This window comes from Balaenoptera musculus, chromosome 1 (genome assembly GCF_009873245.2).
Source record: "Balaenoptera musculus isolate JJ_BM4_2016_0621 chromosome 1, mBalMus1.pri.v3, whole genome shotgun sequence".
NCBI classification, from domain to species: domain Eukaryota; kingdom Metazoa; phylum Chordata; class Mammalia; order Artiodactyla; family Balaenopteridae; genus Balaenoptera; species Balaenoptera musculus.
In genome coordinates this window covers 23,245,154-23,263,375 of record NC_045785.1, presented here as the reverse complement: position 1 = coordinate 23,263,375, position 18,222 = coordinate 23,245,154, and the positions used below count along the sequence as shown (strand labels likewise).

General features: G+C 46.3%; 1 pseudogene; it reads right to left on the bottom strand.

Annotated features, from left to right (window-relative positions):
- Positions 1-9,399: 9,399 nt before the first annotated feature.
- Positions 9,400-18,222, bottom strand: part of LOC118895179 — a 37,973-nt pseudogene continuing 29,150 nt past the window's right edge.

Here is an 18,222-nt window from a genome sequence, read left to right as displayed (position 1 = left end):
GAGGGTCTGGCGCTGATGATGGGGAGCCTGGAAGGAGCTGAGAGCCCCACTGGCACTGACTTGCAGAGTGACCCTGGGGAGGTCACATAAGGACTCCTCCCTCCCCACCCACCTCCAGCAGCCACAATGGCCTCCAACCTCCTTCCTGTGTCAGAAGGTCAAAGGTCATGGGCAGGCCAAGTACTGTGCAGAGGAAGAAGAGGTTCTGGGTTTAGCTACACCGCGGGGGCCTGGGAGGCATTCAGATACTCCAGCTGCACAGGCGTTAGTTACAGGTTCACCACTTTCCTGCAGGAGCCGGGCCAGAGGGGGTCTCCAGGGCCCAGTGCCCACCCCTGACCTTGCCACCTGGCAGGCAGCTTTCCTTCCTCCTGGGCAGAGGTTCAGGGCCCAGGGATGAGGGCAGCCCCCTCCTGCCTCTCAGGAGTTGACCATCCCTGTGCAGGACAGACGGTGGCAAGTCTGTGGGGTCGTTCAGAGGTGGATTGGGGGAAGGTGAGGACAGGAGACTCACAGCCCTGCAGGAATCACCCTGGGCTATTTCTTCACGTAGGGCAGCCCATCTAACCTTCATAGCAAACCACAATGACCCCATTTTGCAGACAGCAAATGTGAGGTCGGAGGGATGTGCCCGAGTCACACAGCAGGAGAGTGGTAGAGCTGGGGCTTGAACCCAGGCCTTCTGACTCCAGAGCTGGTGCCTTGCTCAGCCTCACACTGAAGCTCTTTACAAGTGGGCATCTCCCCTCTAGCCCCTGTGCCCCGTCATTCATCTCTATGTCCCTGTTGTGCTGATTTCCATACCCCAGCCTAAGGAACCCCTTCATCAGCCTCCTCTGGGAAGCTCATTAAAGATGCAGATTCCTGGACCCCATCCACAGCTGCTGCATCAGCATCTCTGGTGCTAGGGGTCCTGAATCTGCAGTTTTTTAAAAACTTCCCTGGGGAGTTATGTCCAAGGAGTACTGCCCCAAGCCCTAAGTGCCACTCTCTCTGTGTCTTCGGGCCTGGGGAGCAGACACTGTGCTAAATGCTTTACATCTAGTGATTCAGCCAAACCTCACTGCAACCTATGAGGTCTCCACCATTATGTCCCCATTCTATGTCCCTAGAGAGTTTAACTCAGTGCCTGGCATATAGTTGTCACTCAAAACACACCTGTTGACGAACTCGCTTCATATATGTGAACTCATTTAAGGCCCAACAGAAGTATGAAGTGGATTTAGTTCCCATTTTACAGAAAGGGAGACTGAGGCTTAGAGATGTTAAGTGATTGGAAGAGACAGGGTCAGGATTCAACAGGGCCAGAGCTGGCTGGTTTGCAGAGCACTGTCCAAGGCAAACTGGGCTCTCCCCCTCCCCCCGTGCATTGAGTGGCAGCAAGGGCTGTGTCAACGAAGAGAGAATTGATCCTATGGCCCAGTGGCTTTGCTGAGACCTGAGGCCAGGAGCCACAGGGTGCCAGCTGGGCAAGGAGTCCAGCTGAATCCAGAGAGGCTATTTTCATGTCCCGTGTGTGCTCAGAAGCTGTAACTGTGCTGTCTGCTTCCATCATTGGTTTATCCCCCCAGAACGCCCCCAACCCAAGCTAGAAGCACTGGAGGCAGTGCGGCCTGAGTGCCTGCCACAGGGTCTCCCTCCAGGCCTGACCTGGCTGTGCCTGACCCCTGGGGAGGGCCACTGTCCACTGCCCTGTGCTGGGCAGCTCACCTGATCAGAAGGTCCCTTCTCCTGAGCTGAACTCTGCCTCCTGGTGGTTCCTCTTGAAGATCCCAGCTCCACATCCAGGGACAACACAGAACAAGCGGAATCACCCCCCCGACAGCCTTCACACAGCATCAACTACGGCAATAGCGCCGGCAGTAAGAGCTATTTACTGAGTGCTCACAACCTACCAGGCGCCACGCAAAGGGGTTCACTCGGATCATCTCATCGAGTCTCATGACAACCTGTGAAGTGGGGGCAGCTATTGTCCAACTGTGCACATGGGGAAACTGAGGCTCATTGAGGCAGAAAGGTTTGCCGAAGATCATGCAACATGAGTGCTCGAGAAATAGTACCCTCTCCCCCCTTTCCCCTCCCTTGGATCCTGCTGACACCTTGCTGGTGTCCCTTTCTGAATTCTCCTAAAATCCTAGAATAGCCCTTGGGCTGTCAATTCAACCAAATCTGTAACCTCATCCACCCCTGGATTCTCTTCACATGAAATAATGAATGTCATTATGATGCAAGCCACTTTGATTGGGGTTTTATTGATTTGGAGTCTGAGCAACATTACAGACACAAGGTTCATGATAACGCAAAGGACTGACATGACTGTTAAAAGAGATTATCAATGAAGTAGACACATAGCCAGGAGACATAGAGACACCAGGGTAATTCTGACCTCTTGCGCCAATGCCCCCTGCTGTCTGCATTCCCTTTCACAGCTCTCCAAGCACATTTTGCTCTAGACAACCCCACTCACCCTTTACAGGGGATGCTCAGAGAGGTGAAGTCACCTGACTAAGGTGACTCAGCTAGTGAGGGGCAGAGCCTGGGAGTGGACCCACTTTGGTGACAAATAGGGAACATTTCCCTGCACCACGGTCCTCAACTGGGCCAATATTGCTGGTCCAATTAGATTGGTTCAATCTAATTGTGTGGATTACAGAATGACAATGTCAATTGAATGCACTCATCAGACAAGCCCCTGCTTCTCCCTTAAATAAGAGAAAGTGAGAGGTGGAAACTGAGGCAAATGCTTCTGGACAATAGTCCCAAGAGTGTGGCGGCTCCTACTTTAAGAGTCAGTAGGAAAATTGGAAGGGGGAGATGATGATGCCCTCATTACCCCAACTATTAATGTTACATCATTCATGGTCACTGACCACAGGCCATGGTACAGGTGAGGTGGGCTAAACTTCTAGCCAAGCCCCTAGCCAGCTGTAAGCCCACCCCTTCCCTCTATTCGAGAGAGCATGGGAACACAAGGGAACAGGCAAGGGAGACAGAGTTAATGCGGCTCCTGAGAGCACCCACTCAGGCCTTCCTGGAATGGGGGTGAGCAGTTTCCCCAAAGAGGAAGTGCTTTGGCTCTCTGTGTCCTGAAAGGATTGATCTTTCCCTGTTTATGCTGAGGCTCAAAGGGCCAAGTTTAATCCAGAGAAGGCTTTACACTTGGTTATTAGACAAGAGTGAGGTCAACAAGGGCTAATGGGGACTATTTCCATCCATGCACATGGTCACAGCAGCCGCCAAGAAAAGGGTGTTAGCAGCCAAGGTCTGTCCGGGACTCAGGCCTCAACACCAGGAGTGTGAACCGGGGGCATCGCCGCAGCCAGTGTTTTGCTCTGGATTCTTTCTTTCCCCCACGGACTGCAGTGAATCTGGCTCTGACATAAGCGAATCCAGATGTGTGGGAACACAGTTGGTTGAAGATAGCAAAAGAATCGCAGTGGCCTCAGCTTTCTCTAGAAGTGGAGGATGTTTTAGGAGACTGCCGGACTAGGGCTCACACTTCCCTGCTCAAATGCCTCCAAAGGCTTCCTGCAGCCCTGACTGGAGAGACAGCCTGGGCCAATGTTTCTCCAGCCCCGTCTTACCCTGCTCCCCTCACTTTATCTGCTCCAGCCACATTTGCCTCCTGGTCATGCTAACCTGCCCACCCCAGGGCCTTTGCACATGCTGTTCTTTTTGCCTAGAATGCTTTTTTCTTCCCACTTACCTGAGAAACTCGCATTCATCACTTGCTCAAGACAGCCTTCCCTGAACCTTTACTAGAGCTATAGCTGTACATAGATGATTTACTTTTTTTACTGTCTGCTCCCACTGTAGTCTAAGCTCCAGGAGGGCAGGAACCATATCTGATTCTTCTCTCTGTTGTATCCCCAACCCCTAGCACAGGTCCTGTCACAGAGCAGGTAGCCAGTAAATACTGAGTGAGTGAGTGAGCAAGTGAGCGTGTGAATAAACAAGGAGTTTCAGCAGTGTTTACCATAGATGTATAAGGCTCTGTCGATGTAAACGTTACCTAATTATCCAAATGTTCGGGGGGGGGTCTCCCTAGTTTGAGGGATCCCAGAGCTAAGAGATGATCCAGAAGGCACTTTGAGAGATCCAAATTAAGGCAACAAAAGAACCACGTATCAGTGTCAAGTTTGAGAAACATGGAGTGGAAAGCAGGTCTTGGGGGAGGGAAAGAAGGTGGAGAGGACAGAATGGACCCAGCTCCTTCCTCTCGCACTACCAGCTCCACCCCAACTCCCAGAAACACCCCTCATCTACATGCCTGAGTGGGACGGGTCTGCCAGTGCCCCCCCAGCAGATTCTCCCATCTTCCTTTAATAACTGAACCTCAAATCTCGGCTTTGTCCGTGGCTGCTCAGACTACATCTCCCAAGACTAAGAAAAACTTTGCCTCAGCCCATTACTGCTGCCTTGACTTGGGCACAGCCAGCCCACAGAGCAAGGGAAAGGGAAGGAAGGAAAATTTATGGCACCATTGATGGAGATGATGGTTATGAATGGGGGGGTGTCCAGCCACCCACCCATCGCACCCGCCGATTGAAGCCTCGGGCAGGTGGGCTCAGGGGCCAAGTCCTCCTCACTGCAGGGTTCACTCTGCCCCCCCCCACCAGGCCTAGTGGAGTCATCAAATAAATCCAGCATTAAGAAAAGGGGGGCAGGGGTGGGGGACTCAGCAGACACTTTCCTGAAATTCAATGGTAATAAAAGAGAAAAATGGACCCACTCGCTCTAGACAACCAGTGCCAGAAAAGTAATTATCCCACTTTCTGGTCCTCCGCGAGGATGCCGGTGGCAGAGGCACCTGCCCAGGTAATTCATCAGCCTCAGATTTATGGACTCCCCGGGAACCCAATGTACAAAGATTCCTCTCCAGCTCACTTGAAACAGTGCTATTTAGATTTTGTCAAGATTATTGCTCTTCTCTGCCATCCCTGAGTGGGAAGGCAGGCACCATAATGGGTGGCACAACTGAATATCGATTTGCCAGCACCAACCCTGAAGAAAAATCGCTACAAATGAGCCAGTTGTTGCCAACTGCCCAAGCCCTCCGCAGGGCCATGGTTTCCCCGTGAGTCACTGAGCTGCCACTGTCACACCAGGCAGACAGAGAGCCCAGCTGCGTGATCATAGGGGAATAAGGTGTTGTATAGAAAATACCTCAGTTTCCTCATCTGTAAAATGGGAATCACAGCACGTGCTGATGAGGGCTCTCATCTTCTTTACTGCTTAAAAAAGTTTTTAAGATGAGCATATATTTCTTTTGTATGGAGAAAACTAAGCACAACGAAACATAGATAAAATGAGGGTGTAGTACACACCCCATTGATGTGCAGTGAGAGCTGAATTAGATGATACTCACGGCGCCCACCGCACAGGGCTGGGCAGGTGCTGAGTGCACAATGCCTGGGGCTGCCAGGCCGCTCTGATGACTGTGGCGGATGCTGGATGTGCCTGTCGCAAATCAAGGCTCTTGGCAGGGTGCTGCCTGTGACACTGGGCAGGGAGGGTGACTTCTCTGATTCATCCATCAAATAAGAAAGACACTGGCTTCCAGCCTAGAGGCAGGGGCATGGACTGCAGACCTTCTCCTGCCATTTCCAGTCCCTGAAACCCCTGTTTGAGTCAACAAGGGGTTGGTGACCTTTGATGTCAACCCTTCAGGAGAAAGACATGACCGCCAGTGTCTCTTCACTTCTCTGTGGTCCAAAGCCTTCACTCACCTGCTCACTCATTCATTCATTCAGGTGCCCAGAAGCACTTATTTAGCACTTTATAAGCCATACCCTGGTCCTCCGGGAGCTCTAAGCCTGGTGGGTGAGGAATACGGGAGCAGGAGAGTCTGGTGCAGTGGGAGGTGCCGGCTGCAGGGATGTGTGGGATCTGCGGGAGCTCCGAGCAGGGCTTGTGTGAATCTGCCTGGGGAGGTCGGGCAAGCTTCACAGAGTGACATTGAACTGAGGGGGGAGGGGGGGAGTTTGTTGGGATGTCATGGTGGGAAGGGCACACCAGACAGAGGGAACAGCATGTGCAGAGGCTCAGAGGCTGGGAAGCATCTGGCCTGTTCAAGGAGGAGCACATGGTCTGGAATGGCTGGAGGATGGGCTGTAACTTTAAGGGGTGGAGCAGAGGTGAGAGACGAGGCTGGAGAGGCTGGTGCCTGGCAGACAGTTAAGTCACCTCTCAGAGCCTCAGTTTCCTCATCCGTAAAATAAAGGCAATAACAGTTCCATCCTCATAGACTTAAATGAGAAGAAGCATAGCATTGTGCAAAGCACACAGTAGGCACTCACTAGTTGGTCCCCATCACTGGTCTGACAGGTATTGAGCTCTCCCTCAGCCTCTCTCAGGTCCTCCCTCTGGCTGCCCTGTCTCCCCATCCTGGGACCCGTCCCAACTTGTGCTCCAGGCCTGATGTCGCCCCAAGGTTCTGAGTAGCTCTAGCCCAGCTCCAGGCTCGGCCACAAGCTCAGCGCCTGGCACAGGGTGGGCACTTGTGCACGTGGGTGAGCAGTCCTGTCGGGACAGCGTCCTCCTCCAGCTGCCCAGAGCTGCCCATGCCTCAGCCACTGCCCTTTTCTGTGACCAACCCCACCCCCTGCCCCCCCACACCCCACCCCTCCCCCCACCCAGGGCACCATCCCAGCCTGCAGCCCTGCTCATGGTTCCTGGGACCCACATCTGGGATCTGCTGCATCCCAAAGGCCCCTATGAAGGGCATGCCCATGAGATCCACTTTCTGTGGCTCCCACCTTTCTAAACTCTCTTGTCTGACAGGACAGCCTTGTCATTTATCTGGGGCCTCCAAGGTTAACTGTACTCTGAGCTGCAACCAGCTGGTGTCTGGGCTTTGGGAAACCTGGGTCTTCTGAAGCCAGGCTGGGGGCACAGAACATGCCAAAGTGAAGCCCTCCTGATTTCCTGATTCTGTCCGGTCTTAGAATGAGGTCATTTCCAGGAAAAAGAAACTGAGAGAAAGAATTAACAGCCAGACTGGTAAAAATAAAACATGAACATATGGCCATTCACAATAACATCATAAATAAGAAAATACTTAGGAATAAGTTTAACAAATGAAGGGCAAGATTGTGCACTGAACACTATGAAACATGGCTGAGATCAATTAAAGAACATCTAAATAAATGGAGAGATATTTCATGTTCATGGGTTGCAAGACTCCATATTGTCAAGTTGGCAATTCTCCCCAAATTGATCTACATATTAAATGCAATCCTTATAAAAATCTCAGCAAGCCTTTTTATAGAAATTGACAAACTGACTCTAAAATTTATATGGAAATTCTAAGGACAGAGACTAGACCAAACTATTTGGAAAAAGAACGAAGTTGGAGGACTGATACTACCTGACCTTGAAACATATTATAAAGCCATAGTAATCAAGATAGTGTGGCATTGGTGCAAGATAGGCATATAGATCAAAGAAAAGAAACTGAGTCCAAAAGTAAGCCATTAAATTTATGGTGAATTGTTTTTTAACTAAGGTCCAAAGACAATTCAATGTCTTGTTGAATTGTCAAGGCACGTTTGACCATTTGTTCAAACTTGTCAACCAATGACACTGGGGCAGTTGGCTACCCACGTGAACTTAAACCCTCACCTTATTCCATACACAAAAATTAACCCCAAATGGATTAAAGCCTTAAATATAAGAGCTAAAACCATAAAACTCCCAGAAGAAAACAAAGGAATACATTTTCGTGACGTTGTGTTAGGCGAAGAATTTTTCGCCTTTTTGGAAGAGACCAAAAAGAAAATCCATAAAAGAAAAAAACATCAGCATATTTACTTTATCAAAATTTTAAAAATTTGTTTCAAAGGACACCATTAAGAAAATGAAAAGACAAGCCCACAGACTGGGAGGAACTATTTGTAAATCCCATACTGATTAAGGTATTGTATCCAAAATATATCAAGAACACTTATAATTCAATAATAAGAAGACAAACAACTCAATTTAAAAATAGGCTAAAGACTTGTGTAGACATTTCACCAAAGAAAATACATGGATGGCTAATTAGCTCATAAAAACATGCTTAACGTATTCAACAAATGAGATTAGTCATTAGGTAAATGCAAACTAAAACCAGCAGTGAGATACCAATTCACACCCACTTGAATGACTATACTTTTTAAAAGGACAATATCAAGTGTTGTTAAAGAAGTAGAGAAATAGAAACTCTCTTATACTGCAGGTAGGAATGTAAAATGGTATAATTACTTTCGGGAAACAGTATGGCAGTTTCTTAAAAAGCTAAACATAAACTTACCATAATACCCAGCAATTCCATTCCCAGGAATCTTCCTAAAAGAAATTAAAAAACCTATGTTCACAAAAAGATTCATATGCAGACGTTCATAGCAGCATTATTCATGACAACCAAAACGCAGAACAACCCAAACATCCATCAAATTCGAGTGGATACATAAATGTGAGTATCCATCCAGTGGATACCACTCAGCAATAAAAACGAAGAACTACTGACATATACTACGCATGAATGACCTCAAATATATTATGCAAAGAAGCCAGATGCAAAAGACTACATACAGTAAGACTCCCTTTATATGAAGAGTCCACCAAAGGCAAACTTACAGAGACAGAAATCAGACCTTGAATGCCTAGGACATTATGTGTGTTTGGAGGGGAGGGGAAGGTGGGGATTAACTGCAAGCAAACACAAGGGAACTTTTGGGGTGATAGAAATGTTCAATAACTGGATTTCGGTGATGGTTACACAACTCTTGTTTGTGTGTGTGTGTGTGTGTGTGTGTGTGTGTGTTCAATATTCTTTGATATTATACATAAGCTACACTAAAATGCCTTTCATTAAATAAAAGGCAACATTTTAGATACAGGGAATTTTAATTAAATAGGCATAGTTAAGACCAAAAAGATAAAGTAGACATTGCCAGCTTATCTTCAACCCTTGCCTTAACAGGCTGGTAAACACAACTTGAAACACACAGGTGAGTCTTGCTCTGTTTTATGAAACAATAAAGGAATCTCCTCAATACTTAAATATGTTAATATAACCTGTTGTATAGATCTACCTATAAAACCAAACTCCTATAGGTTTTGAGATGGCATTCACCATCTCTGTGAAAAGTTGAACATTACTAATCAAATTCAATCATATTTTTAGAAGGGGAAAACAGTGACAGCCCTTGCTGAACCAGAATTACTTTCAAAATTCAAAAAGCTGATCATCGTTTAACCACAAGCCAGTCCTATTTAAATCAGGACTGTCCAACAGAAATATTCTATCAGCCATTCACCATCTGAATTCTGGTATATGAGATCAGTTTAGATACGGTATGCATAAAAAGGTCATAGACATTTCTGTGTTGTAATAAATAGGGCAGTAGCCACCTATTACTCATTAGTAGCTTTTTTGAGAGAAGTTACTAAGTCTACGCTTTCTGCCTTCTTAATGCCAGTGAAGATTACTTTTGTTCCAGGAATGTACTACTTAGGATTCTCCAAATACTCCCCAATGATGCCTTTGTTCTTGCTGACATCTGCGTAAGAGAATCCAGGGTCCTGAACTGTCTTTCGCCCAAATAGAGCATGGAGGTTTGGTCCAGTCTTGTGCTTGCCTCCCTTTTCCACGGTAGGGCACTGGACACACTGCTGAAAAATCATCTTGCCCTTCTCCACATCACCCACTTTGAAATTGTTCCTTTGTCATATGTGATACGAAAGTTCCAATACAAGTTGGATGTCCACTTTCTCCACAACTCTTGAAGTTTACTAAAAATCACTGAATCATACTCTTAAAATGGGTGAATTTTATTATAACTTATATGTCAATAAAACTATTTAAAAGAAACAACTACATGGGAATGCCCCACAGAGCTGGCTAAATGAGGAAGACAATAGGTGATGGATGCAGTTCTCTGCCAGCTCCCATTTCCTTCTGAGAAAAGAAGAGGGAGCTGGAGAGTGGTCTTAGTGTTTTGGACCAGTCTTAGCAGGAACAACTCCCACAGCTCTTAGAATAAAGGCCCAACTCCATCCTGGCCAGGCCCTGCCCTCTCCAGCTTCAGTTCCCAACACTCTCCCATGCCTTATGTCCTCCCCAAATACACTGGCCTTCTTTCAGGACTTCATATTGATGTAGTCCTTCCCACCACAGGGCCTCTGCATGTGCTGTCAACCCTACCAGAAACACATTTCGCTTTCTGCCTCGGTACCTTCTCATCAGTCTTCAGACCTCAGCTCCATTGTCTCTTCCTTGGGGAAGCCTTCCTTGATTTCCTGAGCTTGGTCAAATTCCTCTATGAATTGGTATCATAGACCCTTTCTCCCTATATAATTTACCACAGTAGCAACTTTTTATTTATTTGTGATATCATTACTCATGTTAGACCAGTTACCATGAAGATAGGAAACATGTCTAATTTGCTCACCATTGTATCCCAGGGCCCAGCACAGTGCCTGCCACATAGTAGATGCTCAGTTAATTGTTAATGACTTGCTGAAAGTTAAAATTCTAAACTTCTTAAGATCAGGGGATTGTAGTATTCAAAACTTCTGTCATTTTGAGATATAACAACACAATACATTATGCAATTATTATGTTCCTGAAACATTTCATGTGCCAGAGAGCAAAAAAATCTACAAAAAACTAGTAAAACCTGACCTTGAAGTTTACGGTTTCATCACTTAAGGAGCTTTTTTCTCTTCTCTAGCCAGGCTGAACAAGAAAACAGGAGAGAATGTACAAATTACCAGTATCAGAAATGAAAAAATGGTCATCAGTACTGATCCCAAGGACATCAAAAAGATACTAAGGGAATAATAAGGGAACAACTTTATGCACACAAATTTGATAACTTAGCTGAAATGGACCAGCTCCTTGAAAGACACAAACTACCAACACTCACAGAAAGACAAATAGATAACCTGCATAGCCCTTCAGCTATTAAAGAAATCGAATCAATAATTCTTTTAAAGTCTTCCAAAAAAGCAAACAACAGGCCCAGATGGTTTTGCTGGTGAATTCCACCAAACATTTAAGGAAGAAATATTACCAATTCTCTACAATCTTTTCCAAAAGATAGAAACAGAAGGAACACATCTTAATTCATCCTATGAAGTCAATAGTATCCCAATACCTTAAAAAAAAGACATTATAACAAAAGAAAATTACAGATCAATATCTCTTATGAACAGACACAAAAATTATCAAGAAAATATTAGCGAATCAAATCTGACAATGTATAACAAGGATGAACATGTCAACCAAGTGGATTTTATTCCAGGTTTATGGGCTAGAAGACTCCATATTTTCAAGAACTGTTAACATTTGAAAATGCAAGGATAGTTCAACATTTGAAAATCAGTCAGTGTAATCCACCATAGCAAAAGGCTAAAGAAGAAAAATCATACAATCATATCAAGTGATGCAGTAAAAGCATTTAACAAAATCTAATGCCTATTCATCATCATTCAAAAAAAAAACAAAACAAAAACCTCTCAGCAAACTAGGAATAGAGGATAACTTCTTCAACACAATAAAGAACATCTACAAAAAACCTACAGCCAACATCATATCAATACTTAATGGTGAGATTAAGATCAAGAATAAAGTAAGGATGTCTTCTTTCTTATCACTCCTATTCAACATCATACTGGAAATCCTAGCTAGTGCGATGAGACATGAAAAAGAAATTAAAAGCATATATATCATAAAGGAAGAAATAAAACTGTCTTCATTCATAGTTGACATGGTTTTTTACAGAAAATCACCAAAATTCTGCGAAAAAAACCTAAAATAAGTATAGCAAGGCCACAGGATACAAGATTAATATACAAAAGTCTATTGCTCTTCTACATACCAGCAATGAACAAATGGAATTTGAATTTTTTAAATACCACTTACAATAGCACCAAAAACCCAAAGAACTTAGGTATATATATAAAACAAAATATATTCAGGATCTATATACTAAAAAACACTGATAAAAGAAATTTTTGAAGGTCTAAGTAGAAGAGACAGTCCATATTCATGAACTGAGACTCAATATTGTTAAGACATCAATTCTTCCCAACTTGACATATAGACTCAATGCAATACCAGTCAAAATCCCAGTAAGTTATTTTGTAGATATTGACAAGCTGATTTATGTGGAAACATAATACTGAAAAAGAACAAAGTTGGAAGACTCACATTATCCAATTTCAAGATTAACTATAAAGCTACAGTTTTCAAGACAATGAAAGTTAGACACTTAGATCAGTGGAACAGAATAGAGAGCCCCAAAATAGACCCACATAAAAATAGTCAACTGGTTTTTTACAAAAGGGCATGGCAAGTCAATGGAGAAATAATAGTGTTTGCAACAAATGGTGCTGGAAAAATTGTATACCTATTTGCAAAAACAAATGAACCCAGGCACAGACCTTACATCTTTCACAAAAATTAACACAAAATTGATCATAGACCTAAACATAAAATACAACCTATAAAATGTCTAGAAGAAAACATAGGAGAAAATCTAGGTGACTTTGGCAGCTATTCCCCCTGCCATCCCTCAGCTACCCTTCTGTGTATAGTTATGCCCCTTCTGGCTGCCCCACCAGCCTGAGGGATGTTGAAGATAAACACAACCAGACATTAGTTACAGCAGTGAAAATAGAATTTATTCAATAACTACTGACACTAAGGGAAAGAGCTGAGCTCTACCCCAATCTGTGCAGAGGTGATTGGGTGTTTTAAAGGGAGAATGATGAGGAAGAGAGGCAATGGCAGGGTCTTGAGCAGAGTCAGGAAAGTGAAAAATTACAAAGAGTGGGAAGGAAGGTTGGTCCACGTAAAACCCATCTGGGTTTGCTAAGTGGCACTCATTGAGGTAGGCTCCTGCCCTCCTATGAAGGTTGGGAGACAGCAGCCATATCTTCAGGTGTTGGCTGCAACAAACAAAACTTCTTTTGGCATCCTTGAGCTTTGTCAGGCAGGCTCTTTAAGAGGGGCTAAGGACATCCTAGGGATGTGGCCTTGAGCTGTTAGAAACTGTTAGTGTTTTGTTCAATTCTTTAGAGCTAAGGTTAGGCTTAGTCAAAAGGGGGGTTCAGAGGAACCAGGCTGGAGTCCAATCAAGGAAAGAATTTTTGTCAGAAACCAGGGGCATTTATTCATTCTGGGCTGTCAGTTCAATCTGCTTATGGTGCTTAGGGTTTCGTTAAATTTCCTGTGGCATCAGCTGCCCAGGTAAGTTCTTCTTAAAAGCCTTCTCTGTAAGAGAGTTGACAGTGCCAGTTTCCCTTGGAACATGGATCTTATTCATCTCTGTCCCCCCACAGTGCCAAGCACAGCACCCAGCTCTTAGTAAGAACATGGGAAAATACTGGTTGAATTGGACAGAACTTGAAACAGAAATTGAGAAGGTTTTTAAGGGTTGCATTGGAGCATAAAAGAAACGGGTTTATAAATCAAAATCATTTTCTGTAGCTCTCTGGAGAGTGTAGCATTTCAAGGAAGGCTTTGGAAATCTTTTGTAAAGTGTGGAACTGCTTTCTATTGAAAATAGTTCTGGCTTGTAAGGGTGTTTCACACACACGCATGAACTTGTGTGCACAAATTATAGAGATAATGTATGATTTTTGGTAGAAAGAAAAAGAGAGAGAAGAAGGAGGTAGGTAGGAAGAAAGAAAGGGAAGAAGGGAGGCAGGAGACCAGGAAGGTAGGGAGGGAGGGAAGAATGAATAGACAGCTGGATGTATAAGCCTAAAGTTCAGGGAGAAGTCCAGGTTGAGATGTACATTTGGGAGCCATCAGCATATGAATGGCATGTAAAGGCCACAAGTCTGGTGAAGTCCCGAAGGGGGTGAGGGGGGATAAGGAGAAGAGAACCAACGGCAGAACTCTGGAATAACTCAAGGGTTACAGGTTGAGGAGCCAAGAAAGAACAAGCAAAGGAGATGGAGGAGGAGTAACCAGGGAAGCAGAAAAAAACAAGAGAGAGTGGGATCCCAGAGCAGAGAGGAGGGAAGGTTTGAGAGCCATGAGCAACTATTCCAAATACTGATAGGTCAAATGTCATTGAAAGTTGACCATTGGGTTTATCGGTGCATAGATAATTGATGACCTTGACAAGAGCAGTTATGGTGGAATGTGAGGAGATGAAATCCAATTAGAGTGCAGTGAAAAGAAACTAGGAGGAGGGGAATTAAAGATAGTAATAATCGTGACTTTTGTTTTATTGTAAAGGGAAACAAAAGTAGCAGAAGAGGTTGGATATTGACTTGTTTCTATTTGGGGCTATTAGAGAATTAATGGTGTGTTTGTACACTAATTGGAATGATCCAGAAGAGATGGGAACATTACTGATGTAGGCAAAAAGGGAAAGGATCTCAGGCACAAATGGCTTGGATAAGGGACATAGAGTTCATGTAATGAGAGGGCCTCAATGCATGAGGAACTTTCCTGAGAGTCTCCCACACAGGCACATATCCTTCCAGATACTCACTTATCTGTATACAAACCAAGATTATTAGAATCTTTATAATGCTATTTGTATTTTTCATCAGTCTACTTTCTTTATTCAAAAACACATCATGGACATTTTCCCAAGTCAGATCGTAGAGGCCAAAGTCAATCATTTTCATGGCTGCTCCGTACTCAATGGTATGGATATGCCATAACTTAAGTAACCAATCTCCTACTGATAGACATTTAGATCTCTCCAATTTTGCTATTACAAATAACATCGTAGTGAAGATCGTTGCATAGCTTTGTACTCTAGCGTGTTTCAGAATGATCAGCTCCTAGAAGTTAAATTGCTGAGACAAAGGACACGTGCATTTTGAATTTTGATAGACACTGCCCAACTGTCTTCCGCTAAGGTTACCCCAGTGACTATCCCACCAGCAGGATGTGAGAGAGGGAGTGTAACACCGGGGGATTGGTTTGAGTTTGGACTTTCCATAGCAGACTTGCTTAAGGTAGTTCAGCCTGAAAGTACGTCTGTGTCAGAACCATAAGTGATAAACAATTGCCCTCTCATCTTCAGCCCGCAGGAATGTGCTGACCCCCATCTGGTCTGGGGAGCTGGAGAGGCAGAGAATTGGGACGGTGAGAGAAGAGAGAGCGGACAACGTGGGGCAGGAGGGCAGATCTGGGGAGCTGCAGGGAGCCGGGCTCTAGCCTTGTTCCTCAGACCACTCCTGTGGGGTCCCGGGCAAGTGGCTCAGCCTCTCACTGCCTGATCACAACAAACATGCTTGTGTGGACCCAGGGAGGTAGCAAACATGAAAATGAGATTGTAAGTGTTGGGGCGGAGACTGCAGGCTGCCCATCAATAGTGACCCTCCTCTGCTTTCCTCCTAACACGACCCCTATTTTGTCCGGGACAACAATTTCCCCTACTTAAAAACATTACATTTCCTGTCCTTCTGCAGGCTGTCATGTGACACAGCTCCCACCAATGAGACGGGGCAGAGGTGGCTGTGGGGCATTCTGGGAAATTCCCTGGAAGGGCAGGGGCCTCTGGCTTCTCCCAGAGGACCGCCAGCTGCCCAGCCTGAAAGGAGGCCCAGGTGGAGCAGCCACGCTGTGACCTCAAGGGCGTCCGCACACCCTGAGGACACTGAGGGGAGATAGAGGAGGAGGCTGGCCAGATGGTATCTTGGAGCTGCTGGGCTTTCACCACCTCCCACCCCAGTGATTCATTGAGTGAATCCCGCCTCACTGAGTGAGAAAAATAACCCCTGACTTGTCTAGAGCTCCACTGGTCGGGTTCCAGTTACTCTCAGGAAGGCCATTCCCAACTGTACAAGTGGCAGTGTGCAGGGTGACAGGGTACCAGACTGGACTCCAGGCACGCTGGCCCACCCCCTCTTCACCACTGACCAGCTGTGTGAGGGAGCCCAGAGAGCTGGGCCCCTCTGAGCCCCATTATTTCATCTATAACTAGGGCAACAGTTACAGGGACTCCAGCCTTGCAGGGATCAAGGAGGATAAGTGACACAAACTCTTTGAAGGCTTCTGTCCTGAGACACAGGAGGCTGGCCCTGATCTCTGACTGGTGGGCAGCTGACCTTGGACAACCCCCAACTGCTTTCTGGCCCTCATTTGTTTCATGTTTAACTAGGACAGTGGATACACCTTGCAAAAAGTGTGATACTGTTTAAGGGAGAGAGGTTGTCCGTGTGTAAATATGTGGATGGTTGATAGTCCCCATCAGAGGTCACAAGAAGGGCGGCTCAGGGCTCATGCAACCAGCAAGGCCAGTGGGGTGGCGGGAAAGCATCAGACTGGGAGCCAGGGGCCCTTCTGCCTGGATCGCTCTGCCTGCGTTGGAATGTCCCTCCTCTCCTGGGCCTCAGTTTGCCTCCTATAAAATGCAGGGTTTTGGCTAGATGACCGTGAAGAGTCTCACCATTTTTCATACTCTTGGAGTTAATTTTTCTGCTTTCACAGACCTGCAGGGAGGCAGGGTCAGGTGGCAGAGGTTGGGGTCAGCTACCGATCAGGAGTGTGAAACGTGAAGCGCCCCAGGATCCTCTGAGAGAGTCTCCAGCAGGGCGCAGCTGGGTGTATCTACGGAGACACCTGCCCATGCTGGGGGGTTGGGGGCAGGGAGGTGATGAGGGACCCATTTTTCTGCTCACCCAAGGCAGGATGGACTCTAGCCCATGTAGGCTGTCCTGCCTGGTTTGAGTGAGAGCCAGGCTTGCCTTGCACAGCGTTCACTGTAATTCAGCAGCACCTCTGAACAGATGGACACCGGCTGGAACGACCTCTGCCTGGGAAGACCTGAGTCTTCTACTAATGAGCCATGTGACCCTGAGAGAGTCACTTAACCTTTCTGGGTCTGTTGCCTTATCTCTAAACATAAGGATGTCACACCAGGTGCTTTTGAAGATCCTTCCGACACTAAAATATAGGATTCTGGATTTAGGATACTACTACTCACACTCTAATTAGACTACTGGGAAGATGAAGTAAGATCAGCCATGCTTCATGGATATTAGGCTTTTCTCCCACTATTCCTCTTGATCTTATACATTAGCTATTCTTGCCCTCTACCCTAACCCAGTGGAAGATATCTGTAGGCTGTTGCCATCCAGTATCCTGTCACCCTTTTACTAGTAAAGCTGTAATTTCCCCCAGAATTTCCCCCTCCCCTACTCTCAGCCCACCCCAGGTTTAGGCTGGATCAACCCCACCTCCAGATTGCAGGATCTTTCTTGATTGGATTAAGCCAATCACCACATTCCTTCCCACTGACCCAGATCGGTTCGGGGATAGGTGTGTGACCCTTGGAGCCAATGGGAATCGGCCCAGGACTTTTGATTAGTTGTTGAGGAAGCTCTCTCTTCTCTGCTGGACTCCAGTCTGGATGGAAAACCATCTGGCCTCCAAGAAGGGGGATCTGAGCATGGCCTTGCATGGGGGAGAGACGCTAAAAGATGGGAGAACATCCTGGTGGCATCATTTGAGCCCCTGCAACAAGGTGGAACTAAAGGTTCATCCCTGAGCTTGTCAGTGGCATAAAACCAATAAATCCCTTCTGAGCTCAAGCCAGGTTTAGGCACTGAGGTTCCTTTCACAGGAGATGAAAGAGCCTAATGGCTGCCTCCCCTCCAGCATCTAAGTCTCCAAGCTGAGACCAGCACAAAACTTTGCCGTGTCAGCCTCTCCCCCAAGGGTGTGAGTCAGGTTCATCTCCCGCTGCCCCTTCTCCCCGTTTTCTTCCCTCCCAAGGAGGAAGCTGCAGAAACCACCCCGTAATGGCATCTCCAAGGGCGAGGGCACATTATCCCCAGACTCTAATGAACCGATCAGCCTTGTCACGGCCAGACCTGCATCACGCGGCGGCCGTGAGGGCTGCTGACTCACCCTGTGGGTTCCTGGTGCTGACTTGCCTTCTGGCAGGAGGCGGGTTTGAGCTGGGAAGCCACGGGTCGTATTGAAGGTGGGGGTTGGACGGAAGCATTCGCACAGAACTCTTTAGAGTCAAGGCTCTGGGAGGGCTCTTAGAAGTGCCTTGTTCTGCAGACGTGCAGAGAGGTCACGTGACTTGCCCAGGGTCTCACACAGTGATCTGGAGACTGAGTTGGGCCCAGAACCCAGATCTCGCTGTTCTGAGTCCAGTTGCTCCTTTCACTCTGCCATGGCTTCTTCCCAGGATGCGATCTGTTTCCTCCCCGGGTCCTAAGCAGCCCCTCCCATAGAATCCTTGCTATCTC